At 39.8% G+C, this 9,194-nt stretch overlaps 1 pseudogene; it reads left to right on the top strand.

The window, feature by feature from the left end:
- Nucleotides 1-9,194, top strand: part of LOC125297056 — a 321,071-nt pseudogene that overhangs the window by 282,757 nt on the left and 29,120 nt on the right.

Below are 9,194 nucleotides of genomic sequence, written 5' to 3' on the forward strand. Positions count from 1 at the left end.
TAGCTACCCAGCCACCAGCTGCCCAGCACCCAGCTACCCAGTTGCACAGCTACCCAGCCATCCAGCACCCAGCTACCCAATCTTACAATCTTGTAATATCAATAAGGACCTAGGTAATGTTACCGTTAGCGTTGGTTGAGTGATGGAGGCCCATTTGATTGATTGCATTTGTAGAAAACTATAAATGCGGTTATACCAAGCAAATTGATAGCAGCACTGTTTGTATCTTTAGACTGTCATTTATTGCACGTGCTACAAAATCATTCTGTGCAATGGAAGATTTACCAACGTTACACCGGTCTGATACAGTTTTGCCTATACATGCGTGAGACTGAGACGCCTGTTTATTTTGTTTTAAGTGCGTGCAGGGTGTGAGAGGGGAATCGATGTGCTTTGATTCCAGCTTGGTAGTTGTAGTCTGTGAAATTAAAAAGCACGTGTGTGTGAAGTATCCAAACAATGACACCTTCATTTCATTATGGCTGCTTTAGCAACACAACTTAAGCTACTGTGTAGTGGGTCCCATTTAGAAGTGGCTACTTCATTCGCGCTTTCCTTGACTCATGGAACTGCGTGAATGTTATTACAACTTTTCGCCACGATATGGCAGTTTAAGTCCGCTTGATACTGTAAGTCGTAAGCCATTGGTTTCCAAAGGAGATTTTATTTGTGTCGCCAGCATAGCCTATTGACAATTTATGTTGTAAATAGGCCTACCTTATAATCCTACCTGTAGCTTAGGGAAGCTAACTGCTTTCTATTAGGATCTAGTTTGTTAGTTACAGTTTTGTCATAACTCCCTAATGCATTTTTGCATTTAGAATAGCCAGAGCGTGTATATCTCAATCTGAAAATTAAACAATATCGGGTGCCTATGGACTAGGCTGGGTGAACCCAGCCTGATCTGCCCGCTATTTATTTTTTGATTTCTTAAAAGATTGAGCTTGGTCTGATGAAAGCCAGACTAGCCATGGACCTCAGTTACACAATGCAAGGGAACATGAATCAGCCTATATTTGCACGAACAATAACGGACAACAGCTCTTCAACTTTGGCCCGTTAAAATGTGTATGAACAGTCTAGCGACGCATTTCATCAAGGCCCATTTGGACATGTCAGTTATTTGCACCACTGGTTAGATGTAAAACAGCATTTCGTTTCAGACTACTGTTACTTAATTTGTGCATTAACAATAACGTTTCAGACTACTGTTACTTAATTTGTGCATTGACAATAAAGTATTACATGAACTAAAGATGACTAAAATCTTATGTAGAAGAAGAAACATTCACAAAAAATCCATCCATCCAAAAATGACCTTTGTTTTTGATAGCTGTTGAAAACGGCATGGAACCGACAGAGATGTTTTTGTTTATAAATACATAAAAAATAAATAAATAAATAACATTATGCTGATACCTTTTGCTTTTCCCAAATACAATGTAGCCTACAGGTGTAAGTGACCTTTCATCAATCCAGTTGCATTGGATGAACTGTGATGACCTGCCCTACTTGTGATTGTTTAGAGATTTTAAAGGTTTTATAACAATGCTACATCTTCTTTGGCTATTCTACAATCTATTCACCTTTTCAGCACCAGTAGGCTACTTTCTGTGCAGCCGCACACACACACACACACAGGCATGCCAAAGAAGCATACACAAAAGTTTCAAGAGTGGGGGATGGAGTAAAAGATGGAGACAAATTGAAGTGTGATTTATTTTCGCGGAATGGATGTACAGGACTGAGCGGCGGTCATATTTTGTACCGCTATGCGGTACATCTAGTTTTCCCAGTAATTACCGGCGTTCTATACATTATCCCGCTTATTACACGGCTACTTGCCAAAACGAAATAATAAACTCCCCACGATATGACTTTAGCCTACATAGCCTATTTGTTACCGTTCATCGTGGCATTTGCTGAGAAACAAATAGTTTGCATCAACACACGCTGAATTTGAATCAAACATTCTTTAGAACACAGCTGATCAACCGTCTGCTTTCACTTTTGAATGAAGTTCCAGTCCTTGCATAGTGATATGAAAGACGTATCAGAAGCACAAAACCCGTTGCCATTGACAGCGGTAATTATATGTTTGCAGCGGTAATGAATATATTTTACCGTAGAACTTTGGGAAATCCCATTCAAGCCAATGGAGCATTTTACTTGTCTTGTGCATGTCTGCATAATAATGACCTAATTTCCCAGTGTATTAAGTCAGCATCACAGTGCATGTCTGCATAATAATGACCTAATTTCCAAGTGTATTAGGCCTACAGTTTTTTTCAATCACTAACAAGCGCTTACCCATACTTCAGATAATTTTTCTAAACTTAACACAGACTCGCACCTACAAAACACAATTGGCCAAATGGATAATTTTCTTCTCAAAAACACATTTTGTTAAATATATACTAACACATCTTTCTCTGCACACACTAACTTTACCAAAACACTGGAAATCTGACTCAAAATGAAATTATTCTGTCAAAGAATAACACTTGTTTTCACTTCACAAGGTACATGCAGTCAATCAAAGTACACCAGGTTTCCAAATACTGGCTATTGTTGACATTACAAAAACTGCATAGACTTTTATGTTTCAGTTTTAAGGGTATTTGCATGCAAAACATGCAATCCACCGTTTTTACACTAAATTTCTTGGTTGGGAACTGTCCACATGTAATATTCACATTCAAAAGCATTCCAGTGAAAAGCAAATCAGTTTTTCCCTTTACTGTTTACTACAGGAGGTACAGAAATACTGTTTACAGTATGATAGAACAGAAAAAGTTGTACAGTATTGCTTACAGTGAACAAAATATCCATGAAACACACAGGGCCGTTTCAAGGAATTTGGGGGCCCCAAGCAAAATGGGCATGGAGCCACATAGCCATACAGTTTAAGTTCACCCACAGTTTATATAAATACAAAATTTTGACAGTGCAATACTGCAGTTGCAAATACATACTGTGCATTAGTTTTGAACATTTGCAAAAACACCACTGTACCATAAAATCCAATATAAATGCAAAAAAGTGCACAATAACTAAATCCAACATACTTAAACACACACACACACACTCACATTAACATTTTTCAGTTCTCACAAAGTGAGAAAATAAAACACTGCCATCTTATGCAGAAAAAGGATGCATTGTTCAAACTATAAAGAGTGCAGGTTGTATAGCAATTTAAAAATCCAACATAAATACAAGTACACACACACACACACACACACACACACATAAGATTAACCTTTCAGGCCATCTTCATCAGTGGAGGTATCCTTAAGTGCGCCACATACTCGACGCACCCGACCTGTAGCGCGACAATGTGACGTCACAGAAGCGCCGTAACCATTTATACTCGCGCGTCGTGGTCACGACACTAGTTGCAATATTCTCCTGAACAGAGGTGTCACTGTTGCGAAAAGATTAACGCTAACTACAAAAAAGCTGCATTAAGAAACACTAGTAGCAGAGAATGTAAACGGGCTCTGCTATTAGCTAGCCTCTGTGATGGTACTTCAGACTTTGGTTGCTACTATTCACAACTACCACCATCATTATCATCTAGTTTCCAAGGTGTGCCCACAGGTAGATAGGTAGATAGATAGATAGATAGATACTTTAGTTATCCCGAGGGAAATTTTAATAATTTAAACAGTTTAGTTAGCTGGCTAGCTACTGTAGCTAGCAGCTGGCTGAGTGTAATTTCTTGAAGTGGAAAGAGATTTTGTTCAGGCCTTAATAGATATCCTTTGTTTGAAAATAAATCGTTTCTATTCTTTCCTCTTAATTCCATGTGTTGCAACTCTCGCTGGTAACTTTATTAACTTATCCAGCAAACTATTACAAATTCACGACTGTAACAAAACACTGCAACTCTCCCTTGCCCTCGAACTAGTCCATCTTCCTGTTTCCGCTTTGTCGCTCGTCTGAAAAAAAATGAGTGGTGCGCTACCTCGCGCTACCTGGCTAAAATCCTGGCGCGCCAGCAAGATCTACGTCATTTTGACGTCACGGTGTCGCGCTACCGGTCGGGTGCGTCGAGTATGTAGAACGCCTTAGGAAGAGCCTGAGGGCTGAGAAATTTAAGCAAGCACCTTGAGGGAGAAAGAAAAGATATGTTAGCATTTCCATATTTTGATATTTAGAAGGGATGGAGCTGCTTTCACAACTACCAATGCTTACTGTAAAAATATCCCAAGCTAATGTTATACATTGACCTAGGCCTACTTGTAGCTTAACATAGCATTTAAGCATTCTGCTGTACAAAGCTATAGCAATGTTATGTCATTAAATACGATAAACAGTGATTCTGGAACAGATCTGTGTCTTCCTTATCCCGTTAATAAACATATTACAGTATGCAACCATATTCCGTCTGTTCGAAAAAAAAAGTTGCGCTAACTGTTCTAGTTTGTTACAAGCAGCATGGGCCGTCAGGCAGGTAGTTAACATAAACATTTTTTGCTAGGCAAGCCTTCCTGGTGCGACATTACACCATTTGTACAAGACAAGTAGAGCTATATCCAGTGTAATTTATCACTTACCACTATCTTGTTTTTTCTTGTCATTCTCTTCCTTTCTCTTCTGGCTTCCGGATGCATAACTCCGCTTCATTATGACTGCCGAGGTTTTATATTTTCGCGGCAGCAGCAGAGACCACAAACCTGGCTGGCTGGCTGCTGTCAGCGACTACTGAGAGGGGTCCCCTTGAGGGGGATCCCGGTATTGCCGGTAACAGTGTTGTTGCACTTTACTGCATTGACTATCAAAGGGGCGCTCAGTTTGTCGTTGCATTTTATTTTTAACCAGTCGTTGTCTTGGGGCCCCTGGCCAGCTCGGGGCCCCAAGCAATTGCTTGGTTTGCTTGCCTTCTAGCGACGGGCCTGGAAACACACAAGAGCATTCTGAACAAAAAAACAACAGCAAATAGCCCAGATAAAAGGGGGACAAAAAAAAGCACAAAATGACTGTATCTAATCTCTGCGATCTTCAGGGTTAGGCCACATGTTTTCATCAACATCACATCTGATATTACAGTATCCAAGGTGAGGCTAAAACCGCTTGGCAGCAGAAGCAGAGGTTTTTATACTGTATGTAAGGTTTGGAATATTGTTTTTGCTATTGTGGGATGTTTTGTGTTAACATTTGTAAATACTACAAAAACAATCCATAGTTTTGTTGGGAGGTATAGCTTGTCTGTTAAGAAAATGTAAGTATTGTGGAAATGTGTTCACTGACTGCATATTGCGTGAAAACGACATGAAATGTGTGAATGGTATGGCCACAAAAGACCGATGCTGTGCTAATTGTGTTTAGAGTTTTGAAAATGTGACAACTGGTTAGACAAACGCTTGTTAGCGACTGAAAAAAACTGTAATAATTTAACAGGTTATACTAATTCACAACAAATAAAGTTACTTAACTTATCACATGCTTTTCTCAACGGCAACTCATCCATCCATCACCCTCAACATGGATTCTGTAATGCGTTATGTTGCGTAGACAATAAATCATGGATTCTGTAATGCAGTATGTTGCGTAGACAATAAATCATGGATTCTGTAATGCGTTATGTTGCGTAGACAATAAATCATTGATTCCAATGCAGTACGTTGCGTAGACAAAAAATCATGGATTCTGTAATGTGTTATGTTGCGAAGACCAGTGTTTTTCAACCACTGTGCCGGGGCACACTAGTGTGCCGTGAGAGATCATCAGGTGTGCCGCAGAAAATTACCCAAATGTCACAGGCATTGTACAACAGGGGCCCCATATCCAGTATTCACGGAATCATCACATATCCATTTCATAACAACAATTAAATTAGATATAGTCACCTACAAATGAAACAGAGGGCGCTTGTTTTATTGAGCAGGTCTTGCATAGAAGCCATAATAAGGCCATATCTGTGCATTATTTTAAATTTTAGGCTATGGTATGTTTATTTTTTCTTAACACAGGATGTTAGTAGACCGTGGGACATTTTAAGTGTCAAAAGTGTGCCGTGGCACTAAAAAGGTTGAAAAACACTGGCGTAGACAATAGCTGTGACTGCCTAATGATTTGTAGAGCACAAACTTCATAGTTACTCTGAACACACATTCATTAAACTTTAGTGTAGTAACATATAATGTCCTTTAGATCCGCACTTGCTGCCTTGCTCCCCAGTTAGATATCTTAAAAGGCAGCAACTTTACCCGTTTCGAACACACCCATAATGTCCTTTAGATCTCTCTCTCTGACCCTCTAATGTCCTTTAGATCTCTCTCTCTCTCCATTCTCTCATGTTTTTTTCTTCTAAAGTGTAAGTGGTCAGATCTAAAATTAAAACAAGCTATTTGCTCATGGGAACAGAAGGCCCCACATGTGCTGCCAGCTGGTGGTTAAGAGCTCAGTTCTGCTTTAGTGTTCTTCTTTTCCTGACAAGACAGGACGCCATTCAACAGCAGCTACTGTAGACACGGTAACTACACCGCAATTATTCTTTTTTACAGAGTGCTTTTCTATTTGTCTAAAACAAATACATATTGACATGTCTTTGTTTAAACACATGTGAACATCTGAGATTAGATCAAAATTAATCAAAACATCTCAGCAATATACATTTTTTTAGTTTTGGGTTTTGAGTACAAAGACTTGGTGTAAATGATGTAGAGACATAAACTTCCGCTTTTTTATTTTAGAAAAAAGTGTGCCTCTCTCTCTCTCACACACACACACACACACACACACGGGTAAGGCTGGTTGAAGGTGCAAACAGTTGAAAAATGAAAGACTTTTATCTCATTTCAATAACATACAAAAGCATCAATCTACCCTAATTCTACGTAATCTGTGTTTGGTGTCCATGTCAGCTGTTGCCTCTGCACTAACTGCCACAGCATGCTAGTTGCTGCCATCTCATGTATTAATTTAGCACTAAGACTCTCATTTATCCAAAGTGACAGATGGCAATTATATTTCAAGCACCATTGTCCCCAGAGCTACTCAGGGTTAAGTGTCTTGCTCAAGGGTACAATGGTGGAAGAGCAACTCAGGGTTAAGTGTCTTGCTCAAGGGTACTATGGTGGAAGAGCAACAAGGGTACTATGGTGGAAGAGCAACTCAGGGTTAAGTGTCTTGCTCAAGGGTACTATGGTGGAAGAGCAACTCAGGGTTAAGTGTCTTACTCAAGGGTACTATGGTGGAAGAGCAACTCAGGGTTAAGTGTCTTGCTCAAGGGTACTATGGTGGAAGAGCAACTCAGGGTTAAGTGTCTTGCTCAAGGGTACAATGGTGGAAGCTGGCTATTGAGCCCGCATGTTTCCGGGCTACTGCATGCTAACCCAGTTCCTTAGCTACAATGCTACCACCACCCTTTAGAGGTCCCCTCCATCGGGTCTACCTCTTTCTGTCTCTTGCTGCTTCAGCTGTCAGCAGCACTTGAAGCCTGATGATACTGGCAACAAAGTAGCCCTAATTGGATAGCTGGTCATAGTCTACTGATTGGACTGTTCAGTTTCCTCATGTTTGTTTAGGTTTCAAACTTATACCTTTTTTCCCTGAGAGAAGCCCTGTTGAGTCTTGGAATAATTTTGTCTTTACATTGAGAAAAACGTGTGAGTCAATAAAATCAATAATAAGCTATAGTTATACTTGCCCAGCATGAGTAATCAGATTAAAGGGATATTCCACCATTTGGGGAATTACACTCATTTTTCACCTCCGCTTGAGTTAAACATGTCTCTTCTCAAGTTACAAATAAGATTAACAGAGAATGACACGTGGCAATTTTCTAGGCTGATTTGACTTGGAACTATACTCTAATTCTGGCATAATAATCAAAGAATGTTGCAAACATACAGTACCATTGGCGCAGCAGCACAATGATATCACGCACCACCTGACAAATAGTCCCCATACACGGAAAACAATAAATCACTGGATTTACTTGATTTAATTGTGCACATCAGGTGCACATGAATGAAATGTCTAGAATTAGTCCAGCATTTCTCTTTCTGTTTACAAAATTGATTAATGTTGTGACAACCCAATTTGATCAAGTAATTCCAATGCAATTGATAAGGCTTAGGCCTACTACATCAAATTTCAAAGTGATTGTGCTATACAGGTAGCATGTATTAAGAGTAGGCATTCAGATGTACTTAATATTGCAACATCCATGTTAAATGTTTGTGTTTCAGGATGTTTGTGTGCAGATTGGGGTGTTACATACAGCTCTACACACATCTGTGCTCTGGAGGGATCATCAGTCACCATGTCCTGCTCTTACACCTACCCCAGTGATCTTACAGTTAAAGAAGCTTTCTGGATTAATAAAAACAAACCATATCCTGTTGATTTGACAAAGATAGAGGGCTATACAAACAGAGTCAGGGTGGACTGTGAAGATAAGAAAAGCTGGTGTTCGTTGTCCATAACTAAACTAACCAAAGCAGATACACAGCATCAGTACTACTGTAGGATTACTACCACCACCAACATGCAGAACTGGATAGGCAAACCTGGAGTTGTGGTAAATGTCACAGGTGACTGTTTTTTATGTCAAATGACTGTAACATCCATAGTCCTAGATCTGCACATTGTTTCATCTGGAAAAGGAGCAGAAGTGAAGGTGGGAGATCACGTCACTCTCACCTGAATCAACACCTGTCCTCCGAACAGCAACGCTTCATTCATCTGGAATAAAGATGGACGTCCTGTGGAGAAGAAGCAGATCAACAACAACCAGCTGAAGCTCCACCCAGTCAGATATGAAGATGAGGGCAACTACACCTGTGCTGTTAGAGGCCATGAGGGTCTCCCATCTCCACCTGAGACGCTCAATGTCAAGTGTAAGTATAACTATTGAGCAACTATTATTATACAGTCTGTGATCAGAAATCATTTTAGCCATTTATGTGACCTCTGATCACAATTAGGTAAAAGTGATATACAGTGTGATTTTAGTGTATTAATTATTAATCATTATTGTTTTGGGATCACGGAAGGTTGTCATTTTATTGGCTGTTGGCTGCAATTATTTGTATTTATCCAGATCCTCCGAAGAACACAAGAGTTGTGTCTGCTCCATCTGGTGAAATAACTGAGGGAACTAGAGTGACTCTGACCTGTATGAGTGAAGCTGACCCACCAGTACACACATACACCTGGATCAAGAAGAGTGAAACTATAGA

The sequence above is a fragment of the Alosa alosa genome, chromosome 7, assembly GCF_017589495.1.
Source record: "Alosa alosa isolate M-15738 ecotype Scorff River chromosome 7, AALO_Geno_1.1, whole genome shotgun sequence".
NCBI lineage: Eukaryota > Metazoa > Chordata > Actinopteri > Clupeiformes > Clupeidae > Alosa > Alosa alosa.